Below are 10,732 nucleotides of genomic sequence, written 5' to 3'. Positions count from 1 at the left end.
ATGGGCTAAAAAAGTGGTGAAATGATTCCGCAAAATTGATGTTACCAGCAGATACTGTGGTTCTGTTACGGTTTGAGTGCTGAACACTTGACGGTCCCACGGTTGGCAAGTTGGAACTGTGAGATTCACTACGTGCACCACTGGTGTTTTGTGGAAAAGCACATGTAAGGTTCTGCAACAGTCTCTGCTGATACTCCTGCATGCGTGCATCCCTTTCTATGGCAGGAATAATTTCGGCAAATTTACTTTTGTACCAGGGATCTAACAGTGTGGCAACCCAGTAGTCAGGATTATTTCTAATTCTCACAATTCGAGGGTCATGTTGCAGGTAGTGCAGCAAGAAGGCACTCATGTGTGTTGCGCATCCAGGAGCACCAAGTCCCTGTTGTGTTGGTGGCGAGGTAACAATCATGCTTCCTTCCTCTGTCCTCTCCCCCCAACCTCGCACAACAGAAATGTGATCAAGGTCTCCCTCATCTGATGAGTCTTCCATCAGTTCGTCCTCCACTTCTTCCTGGGCTCCTGCACCTTCCTCACTAGTTTGTCTGCTACCATGCACCCTGGAAAAACCATCTCCCCCACCCTCACATGCCTGCCGCCTTGGTGCTGCCGACCGTCTGGACCTTGCAGATGTTAGCCCTTCCGCATACAACTCCTCCTCCTCTACTTCCTCCACCTCCTCTTGTGCCACCACCTGACTCCGAATTCTGTTTAACATGTGCTCCAGCATGTAAATCACCGGAATAGTCATGCTGATAATGGCATCGTCAGCACTAAACATCTTCGTCGCCATTTCAAAACTGTGCAGAAGGGTGCATAGGTCCCTGATCTGAGACCACTCCTCCAGCGTGATTTGCCCCACCTCTGGATCTCGTTGGCCCAGGCTATACGTCAGAACGTATTGCACCAGGGCTTGTCGGTGCTGCCACAGTCGCTGCAACATGTGCAGAGTTGAATTCCACCGGGTAGGCACATCGCATTTTAGCTGGTGAAGTGGCAGGCCCAACGACTTCTGTAGAGATGTAAGTCGCTGAGCTGCGGTATGCGAACGGCGGAAGTGAGCACACAGCGACCGTGCCCTCTGCAGAAGGTCATCTAGTCAGGGATAGTGGGCTAAAAATTGCTGGACAACCAGGTACAACACGTGAGCCATACAAGGCACGTGTGTGACATTGCCCCGGCGAAGGGCCGCACCCAGGTATGCAGCATTGTCGCACACGGCCTTCCCTGGTTTCAGGTCCAGTGGAGACAACCATTCATGAAATTGGTTCTCCAGAGCTGACCACAACTCCTCAGCTGTGTGACTCACATTTCCCAGACATTTCAAAGTAAAAACCGCCTGATGACGTTGAGCCCTACTGCCAGCATAGTAAGGAGGTGTGCAGGATCCCTTATGCGCAGTTAGAAAGCTTGTGGCATGACCAGACAGGCTTTGGGTGCAGGTGGAAGACCGAGAGGAGGTTGAGGAGGCAGAAGCAGTGGAGGAACTTTGACATAAAGAGGATTGACGCACAACTCGTGGGGACGGCAAGACTTGGACAGCAGCCCCTTGTCCTGCTGTCACCATAGTTACCCAGTGCCCAGTCAGCGACATGTAACGCCCCTGTCCATGCCTACTCGTCCAAGTGTCTGTGGTGAAATGCACCCTGTCACACACAGAGTTTCTCAAAGAAGCGGTGATGTTGTGTGCGACATGCTGGTGGAGCGCAGGCACACCTTTCTTTGAGAAGTAGTGCCGACTGGGCATCTGGTACTGGGGCACTGCGACGGACATAAGGTCTCGAAAATCCTCTGTGTCCACCAGGCGGAAAGGCAGCAATTCTGTAGCCAAGAGCTTGCAGATGGTGAAATTCAACCTCTTAGCTTTCTCATGGCTAGGAGGAAATGGTCTTTTACTTGTCCACATCTGAGGGACCGAGGGCCATCTATTGTGCTTAGACGGGGTTGATAAGGGTGTCCCCGGCAAACTGCCAGTCTGTGAGGAAGATGCAGGCGGACATGTTAGGTTGCCTTGATCCAAAGGTGGTGCTATCGATGTCGGACAGCGCTCAACACCAGCTGGAGTTACCACCTCCAAAGAAAATGATGACCTGCCAATCACGCTGGCTGTTGCGGGTAAAGAGGTGGCAGGTCTGCGCCCCAAAACAGGTGTGACTGCTGTCCCCCCAGTCACAGAGGATGAAGAGGCCGCGGATGCACAAGATATGGCAGACGGTGGTTGGCCCGGCCGGCTAGGCCGCATTGTAGCACACTGAGCTTCCCACTGCAACTTATGCTTCATGTCCATGTGCCGGTTCATGCATGAAGTACTCAAACTATGTATTTTTTGGCCTCTTCTTAGCTTTTGCTGACAAATGTTACAGATAACACGAGTTGGGTCATCTTTATCGATCTGAAAAAATGCCCAGGCTATGCAAGGCTTAGCACCCATGCGACCTGAAGAGCCACCACGACTTGTGGTGAGAGGCAGAGTTGTGTTTGAGGATGCAGTTGTTGACGTGCTTCCAGTACTACGTCTCTGTCCAGGAAGGCGCAACCTGACCTCGTCGTCACTAGCATCTTCCTCCACCTCCTCTGCTGACCTCATCTCTTGGCTGACTGTGGGTTGACAGTAAGTGGGATCTCCAACCTCATCATCATCACCCTGTGCGTTATCACACCCGTCGTCCTCAGAGCCAACCTGTTCCTGCCCTGACAAAAAACTAAAGTTGTCGCTCCAATCAGGTATTTGAGTCTTATCATCGTCTTCCTCATTGTCTCCACCAACAGGAGTTACAGTTTGGGAATGAGGGTCTACATTATGGTCAGAACCTTCTGCGTCTGGTCCTGGATCCGACTCATAAAGATTCTGGGCATCAGTGCAGATCATTTCCTCGTCTGGATTCACAGAAGCGCTGGAGTCGACCTCTGATTCCCAGGCTATAGTATGAGTAAACAGCTCTGCAGACTCAACCATCTGTTCTACCTCATACTCAGACGGGCAGCTGGAGATTTGGGAGCTGTGAGGAAGCAAGTGCGATTTGGGTGACACCTTTGAGGACTGGAGTATTTGTGATGTTGAAGTTGATGTGGAGGAGAGCCCACTTAAAGGAGCACTTGATATCCGTTGAAGCACCTGCTGTTTTTGTGCCTCATCTGGAATTTGTAGCGATTGGCGTGGCCGTAAGAAAGGGATCTTATCACATTGTCCGCTAAAAGAAGTAGACATTTTAGTTTGGCTGGAAGATGGTCTTTCTTCTGCAGATGTTACTGTTGCTTTAACACCTACCCCACGGACACAACCTTTTTTCCCCTTCCCAACACACCTATTCCCCTTTCCACCAGCAGCAGGCCTTTTTCCACTCATTTTGGTGGTTAACTAATTCACAACTCTGGAGTTGTTTGCACAAAAAAACAATGGATGGAACCGAGCAGAGCTGAGTGGCCAAACTGTGGTATTAGGCCAAAACTATTGGCTGGGTTAGATGGAGAAAAAAATTAAATTCGATTTGCAACCTGATGGAGGTCAGTATAGATGGACTAATAGAACAAGTCCCACACACAGCTAGAAGCCCAAATATTTTTTCAGAGGTAGATGCAGAAAAAAAATATATTCAGTTTGCAACCTGATGGAGGTCAGTATAGATGGACTAATAGAGAAAGTCCCACACACTGCTAGAAGGCCAAATATTTTTTCAGAGCTAGATGCAGACAAAAAATTATTTTGAATTTGCAACCTGATGGAGGTCAGTATAGGTGGACTAATAGAACAAGTCCCACACACTGCTAGAAGGCCAAATATTTTTTCAGAGGTAGATGCAGAGAAAAATTATATTCAGTTTGCAACCTGATGGAGGTCTGTATAGATGGATTAATAGAACAAGTCCCACACACAGCTAGAAGCCCAATATTTTTTCAGAGGTAGATGCAGAAAAAAAATTATTTTTAATTTGCAACGTGATGGAGGTCAGTATAGATGGACTAATAGAGAAAGTCCTACACACTGCTAGAAGGCCAAATATTTTTTCAGAGCTAGATGCAGAAAAAAATTATATTCAGTTTGCAACCTGATGGAGGTCAGTATAGATGGACTAATAGAACAAGTCCCACACACAGCTAGAAGCCCAAATATTTTTTCAGAGGTAGATGCAAATAAAAATTATTTTTAATTTGCAACCTGATGGAGGTCAGTATAGATGGACTAATAGAGAAAGTCCCACACACTGCTAGAAGGCCAAATATTTTTTCAGAGCTAGATGCAGATAAAAATTATTTTTAATTTGCAACCTGATGGAGGTCAGTATAGATGGACTAATAGAGAAAGTCCCACACACTGCTAGAAGGCCAAATATTTTTTCAGAGCTAGATGCAGATAAAAATTATTTTTAATTTGCAACCTGATGGAGGTCAGTATAGATGGACTAATAGAGAAAGTCCCACACACTGCTAGAAGGCCAAATATTTTTTCAGAGCTAGATGCAGAAAAAAATTATATTCAGTTTGCAACCTGATGGAGGTCAGTATAGATGGACTAATAGAACAAGTCCCACACACAGCTAGAAGGCCAAATATTTTTTCAGAGGTAGATGCAGATAAAAATTATTTTTAATTTGCAACCTGATGGAGGTCAGTATAGATGGACTAATAGAGAAAGTCCCACACACTGCTAGAATGCCAAATATTTTTTCAGAGCTAGATGCAGATAAAAATTATTTTTAATTTGCAACCTGATGGAGGTCAGTATAGATGGACTAATAGAGAAAGTCCCACACACTACTAGAAGGCCAAATATTTTTTCTGAGCTAGATGCAGAAAAAAATTATATTCAGTTTGCAACCTGATGGAGGTCAGTATAGATTGACTAATAGAACAAGTCCCACACACAGCTAGAAGCCCAAATATTTTTTCAGAGGTAGATGCAGATAAAAATTATTTTTAATTTGCAACCTGATGGAGGTCAGTATAGATGGACTAATAGAGAAAGTCCCACACACTGCTAGAAGGCCAAATATTTTTTCAGAGCTAGATGCAGATAAAAATTATTTTTAATTTGCAACCTGATGGAGGTCAGTATAGATGGACTCATAGAGAAAGTCCCACACACTGCTAGAAGGCCAACTATTTTTTCAGAGCTAGATGCAGAAAAAAATTATATTCAGTTTGCAACCTGATGGAGGTCTGTATAGATGGATTAATAGAACAAGTCCCACACACAGCTAGAAGCCCAATATTTTTTCAGAGGTAGATGCAGAAAAAAATATATTCAGTTTGCAACCTGATGGAGGTCTGTATAGATGTATTAATAGAACAAGTCCCACACACAGCTAGAAGCCCAATATTTTTTCAGAGGTAGATGCAGAAAAAAAATATATTCAGTTTGCAACCTGATGGAGGTCAGTATAGATGGACTAATAGAGAAAGTCTCACACACTGCTAGAAGGCCAAATATTTTTTCAGAGCTAGATGCAGAAAAAAATTATATTCAGTTTGCAACCTGATGGAGGTCAGTATAGATGGACTAATAGAACAAGTCCCACACACAGCTAGAAGCCCAAATATTTTTTCAGAGGTATATGCAGATAAAAATTATTTTTAATTTGCAACCTGATGGAGGTCAGTATAGATGGACTAATAGAGAAAGTCCCACACACTGCTAGAAGGCCAAATATTTTTTCAGATCTAGATGCAGATAAAAATTATTTTTAATTTGCAACCTGATGGAGGTCAGTATAGATGGACTAATAGAGAAAGTCCCACACACTGCTAGAAGGCCAAATATTTTTTCAGAGCTAGATGCAGAAAAAAATTATATTCAGTTTGCAACCTGATGGAGGTCAGTATAGATGGACTAATAGAACAAGTCCCACACACTGCTAGAAGCCCAAATATTTTTTCAGAGCTAGATGCAGAAAAAAATTATATTCAATTTGCAACCTGATGGAGGTCAGTATAGATGGACTAATAGAATGATGCTATGCCCAAAAGATTTTACTTCACTAGGTGCAGTAAAAAAATTGGTATTCTATACACAGGTGGTATATCTTGCAACACAGATAGGCTACTCCACTGACTAACACACTCTGCAATAGGCCAAAAAGGATTAGCTTTGCTAGATTCAGCCAAATGCTGTGAAAAAAACTTGCACAGCACTGGCACAGACCTGCCTGGCAAAAACTGATAGGAACTGATGTAACCTAGTCCTGAAAAGGACTGCAATTACAATTAGTCTTTACTCCCACAATCAATCTATTTAAGAGCACAGACCTGCCTGATAAAAGTTGTAGGAAATGCTGTAACCTAGTCCTTAAAAGGACTGCAATCACAGCTATTCCCTACTCCCAAGCTATCTGTAGATTTGTGCGAAAATTGGCTTGAAATTAACAAGGTATAGCGCACACAGCAACAGCGGTGCCGTCTAACACGCAGCTGCAGCAGTGAGAAAATGGTGGCGATGGGGAAAATGGCTTGGTCTTATAGGGCAAGGACATGTGACATACACTGCCAATGACACATGCCCTTGCTTGTGTGAAAAACAGCAGTTCGCTCCGTGTGTGCGCTGCTGATAGGCTGACAGACTGCACCTCCCCACTGCAAATGCGGGAAAGAGAAAAAAAATGGAGATCTTCATTATTCCTGCAGAGATCCATCCCCTGCCCCTCCCCCCACCCCGCTGTACACTCAAACTGCGTATTAACATTAATTTTCATCATTACTGAGAAAAAATCCAGTTATGATTTTGGTGCACGAACAGTTATCGAACATAACCTCGAACAGCCGAATTTTTCTCAAATCGTTCGTGTTCGCCGAACGGCTCGAACACCGCCCAAAACAGCTCGAATTTGAGATTGGCGAACAGATCGAGTAGAACAACGCTCATCTCTAGTGTCAACCTTCTGCTTGAAGAATGAGGCAAAGTCTTCGGCTGAAATAAGAGGAGAGGGAGGAGGCACTGGGGGACGGAGGAGAGAATTGAAGGTGTTGAATAGTTGTTTGGGGTTGTGAGACAGGGAGGATATGAGGGATGCGAAGTATGTTTGTTTTGCGAAGTATTATCTTCAGCATGCTCGGGCTTTAAGTTTTTGACTTGCCCCCCTGGGCCGTGGGGTACCCAGAACCGGGCCTTCTGGTGTACGCTGCTGATGGGGGTAGTAGTGGCAACCCGATCCCGTGGCTCAGGGTGGTGAGACCAAAAGGTGGCAGTCTATTTATCATTGTTTTGAATGTTCAACTACGCCACCCATTGATTGCGGTCAGAGATAACCGCCGCTGCGAGGCAGACCGCTACGGCTGGTGTTGGTGTGCAGCACAGGGATAGGATTACTCCCCACGGGAAGAGTGTAACCTCAGGGCAGTGTAGGTGGATGCTGGGGGTGATGGTGCAGGCGCAGCAAAGATCACACTGAGTCCAATGGTGCAGTCCAGGGTTTTTACTCACAGTTGTTATCCAAGTCACTTCTGTCAGCAATGACTGCCCAAGTTGTGCTGCGTCCACCAGGTGAGGAGCTCGGTCAACCCCCAGGCAATTCAGGAGTATGGCACAGGACCCCCTTCTGTCCTTTCTCTGGCCTCTCGTGCCCCACCAGTGACCAAACTTCTGTCCAGCTACCGCGGACCGTGTCGGGTAAGCGTTGGCCTCCGCTTCCCGCTATCCTATATGGCGCCTTCCTAGCAGGTTTGGCGGGGGGTCGCACCAATAAATGATCACGACCTCCGGTTCTTGGCTGAGGGATGATTTACCTCCACCAACTTGGGAATCCGGTACCCTTCCACAGCCTGACCCTTCACCCGATATAATGCGGGTTTGCAACGGTTGCTGTCCGTTCTGCTCTCTTAGGGTCCCTTCTGCCTTCTTGTTTCTGGAGCCTTTCTACTCCTCTGTCTCTTCTCCTTCCTTCCTTCTCCTTCTTCTCTTCTCGTCTCTGGCCCCGACCTTCTCTCTAGACCTGCCTCGTGGAGCTGAGCTCAGGCTGAGCCGCGGCTCCCTGTCAGCTCTGACTGAACTACTCTCTACTCCTTTTCTCTCTACTCTCAACAAGATGGCTCCCACCTTTTATCTGCTTCTCTGTGTCTGAGCTCAGGTGACCTGCACCCAATGAGCTCCTTCCTATGCTCCAGAAACTGTCCCCTTTTGCTCCCACACCACTGGGCTCTCTCTTCCCTCCCCACTCCAGCCAGGGACATGGTCAGTTGTGCCTGCAATATGGGAGCACCGGCGAGCTGTCCCCCGGAAATGGGGAGTGTATGTGTGTGCAGCTAACTGAGCCCTGGTCCACACTCCATCTGTTAGAACCTTGCTCTTAGGTTTTTTCCTTTGCTGGTCACATGACCTTGTTGGCCTATTTAATCCTGCTCCGCCCTTCTGGCTTTGCTGGACTTCATTGTATAACTACTTTCTAGCTAGCCTGTGCTCTGTATCTAACTCTGTTAGTTTGCTTGGTCTACGGACCTCTATGTTCTATATATTTTGTTTGTTCGTCTGTCTGCTACTATTTCTGTTAGGAGGTGTCCCATTTTCCTCCCAGTCCTTAGTACTTGTAGGGATTCCTTCCCCACATCTATAGGTCTCCGTACAGACTAGCTTAGGACTTTAGCAGGTCTGATCGCAGGATCAGGTTCCCTGTTACATCGTAGGGATTCAGCTGAGTTCTATCGTAGGGACAGATCTCCTCTCTTTCCTTAGCTCTGGTAGCAGAACATAACAGTAAGTCCAGCCTGCAAATTCTCTAAGGAAAGATTTTTCTGTTCCATCATGGTGTCGGTTCAGGATTTGGCTCATCGCCTGCAGGGACTCTCTCTGGAGGTGGCCGAGCTCCGTCAGCACGTGAGTAACTGTCCTGGAGCACATTTCTTGGAGCCTAAGGTATGTTTGCCGGATTTATTTTTTGGTGAACACCGAGAATTTTTTTCATTTAAAAATGCTTGCTTATTGTATTTTCGTTTGAGACCCAAGTCCTCTGGGGATGAATCCCAGCGCATAAGGTTCATAATGTCACTTTTGCGCAAAGAGCCTCAGGAGTGGGCCTTTTCTTTGCAACCTAGTGATACATGCTTCAGATCAGTGGATAGTTTTTTTTCTGCTTTGGGACTATTATATGATGATCCTGACCGTGTCGCATCAGCTGAGACTGAGTTGAGACGTTTGAAACAGGGATCAGTTAATGTGGAAAAATATTGTACTCATTTCCGTCGTTGGTCTACTCAAACAGGGTGGAACGATTCTGCTCTGAAAAGTCTATTTCTTGCTGGGCTCAATGAAAGGGTTAAAGACCTGCTAATTGCTTATCCTACACCTGAAGATTTGCAACAGGCTATGCAATTAGCTATACGGGTGGATAGGAGACTGCGTGCAAGGGTTAATGAGAGCAAATCCTCTGCTATGTCAGTTTCTGGTTATGAGAATGTGTGTACTAACAGTGGTGAACCGATGGAGATTGGATCGGTGGCACCTCGCTCTCAAGAAAAAGACCGTAGATTTTCTGAAGGCTTGTGTTTCTATTGCGGAAAATCTGGTCATTTGATTAAAGGCTGTGAGCTTCGTATGAAGAAAGAAAAAAAAATGGTCAGTCATGCCCGTATTGCCTGTTTAAATTCCAAGGGTGTATTTTTAGCTGCTTCCACGATTGCTCAGAAAAAATTAATGGAATTTCGGGTGTTTGTTGATTGTGGGTCTACTCTGAATGTAATTGATGGGGGATTCTTGGAAAGACTCAATTTAAAACCCGAACCTTTATCATCCCCCATTGCTGTGGTTTCTGTGGATGGTTCCCCTTTGAAGAATATTACTCTCAAGGTCTGTGAATTTCCTCTCACTATTAATGGTGTTCACCATGAGAAATTGGATTTGGTAGTTTTGAATAACTTGCCTTCTCCAGTAATATTGGGATTGCCCTGGTTAAAATTTCACAATCCTGTACTGGATTGGTCTACCAGTGAAATTAAATCCTGGAGCCATAAATGTTATGACAAGTGTTGTAACGGGCGTATTGCAGCTTTGGATAGGGGAGAATTGCCTGTTCCTATTCAGGATTTTTGGAGAGTTTTTTCTGAGAAGGAATCGCAGGTTTTGCCTCCCCATAGAGACTATGATTGTTCTATTGAATTTGTCCCTGGAGCGACTCTTCCTAAAAGTCGTTTATTTAACCTTACTATTCCTGAGAGGAAGGCTTTGGAGGAATACAAGTTTGGCCGCCGGTCACATTAGGCCCTCTAAGTCTCCTGTGGCGGTTGGATTTTTTTTGGTAAAAAAAAAGGACGGCGGTTTACGTCCTTGTCTGGATTTTCGTGAGATTAACAAAATTACTGTACGCAATCCTTACCCACTGCCATTGATTCCTGATCTGTTTAACCAGTTAATGGGGGCCAAGTGGTTCTCTAAAATTGACCTTAGGGGGGCATACAATCTGTTGCGCATGAAGGAGGGTGACGAATGGAAGACTGCTTTTAACACTCCTGTGGGTCATTTTGAGAATCTGGTTATGCCTTTTGGTCTTACTAATGCTCCTGCATTTTTTCAGAATCTTATTAATGACATCCTTAGACCTTTGATCAGCAAAAATGTGGTTGTGTATTTGGATGACATTTTGATTTATTCGCCGGATCTGGAGTCTCATTGGCGGAGCGTACGTGAGGTATTACAGTTATTAATGGACAATTCGCTTTTTGCTAAGCTGGAGAAATGTGAGTTCGCTGTACAGAGAATTAGTTTTTTGGGTTACATTATCTCCAGCGAAGATTTTGAGATGGACCCGGTTAA

This window comes from Phyllobates terribilis, unplaced genomic scaffold (genome assembly GCF_046119375.1).
Source record: "Phyllobates terribilis strain yellow unplaced genomic scaffold, ASM4611937v1 Scaffold_307__1_contigs__length_2267376, whole genome shotgun sequence".
In the NCBI taxonomy this organism is placed as follows: Eukaryota; Metazoa; Chordata; class Amphibia; order Anura; family Dendrobatidae; genus Phyllobates; species Phyllobates terribilis.
This window is presented reverse-complemented; position numbering follows the sequence as displayed.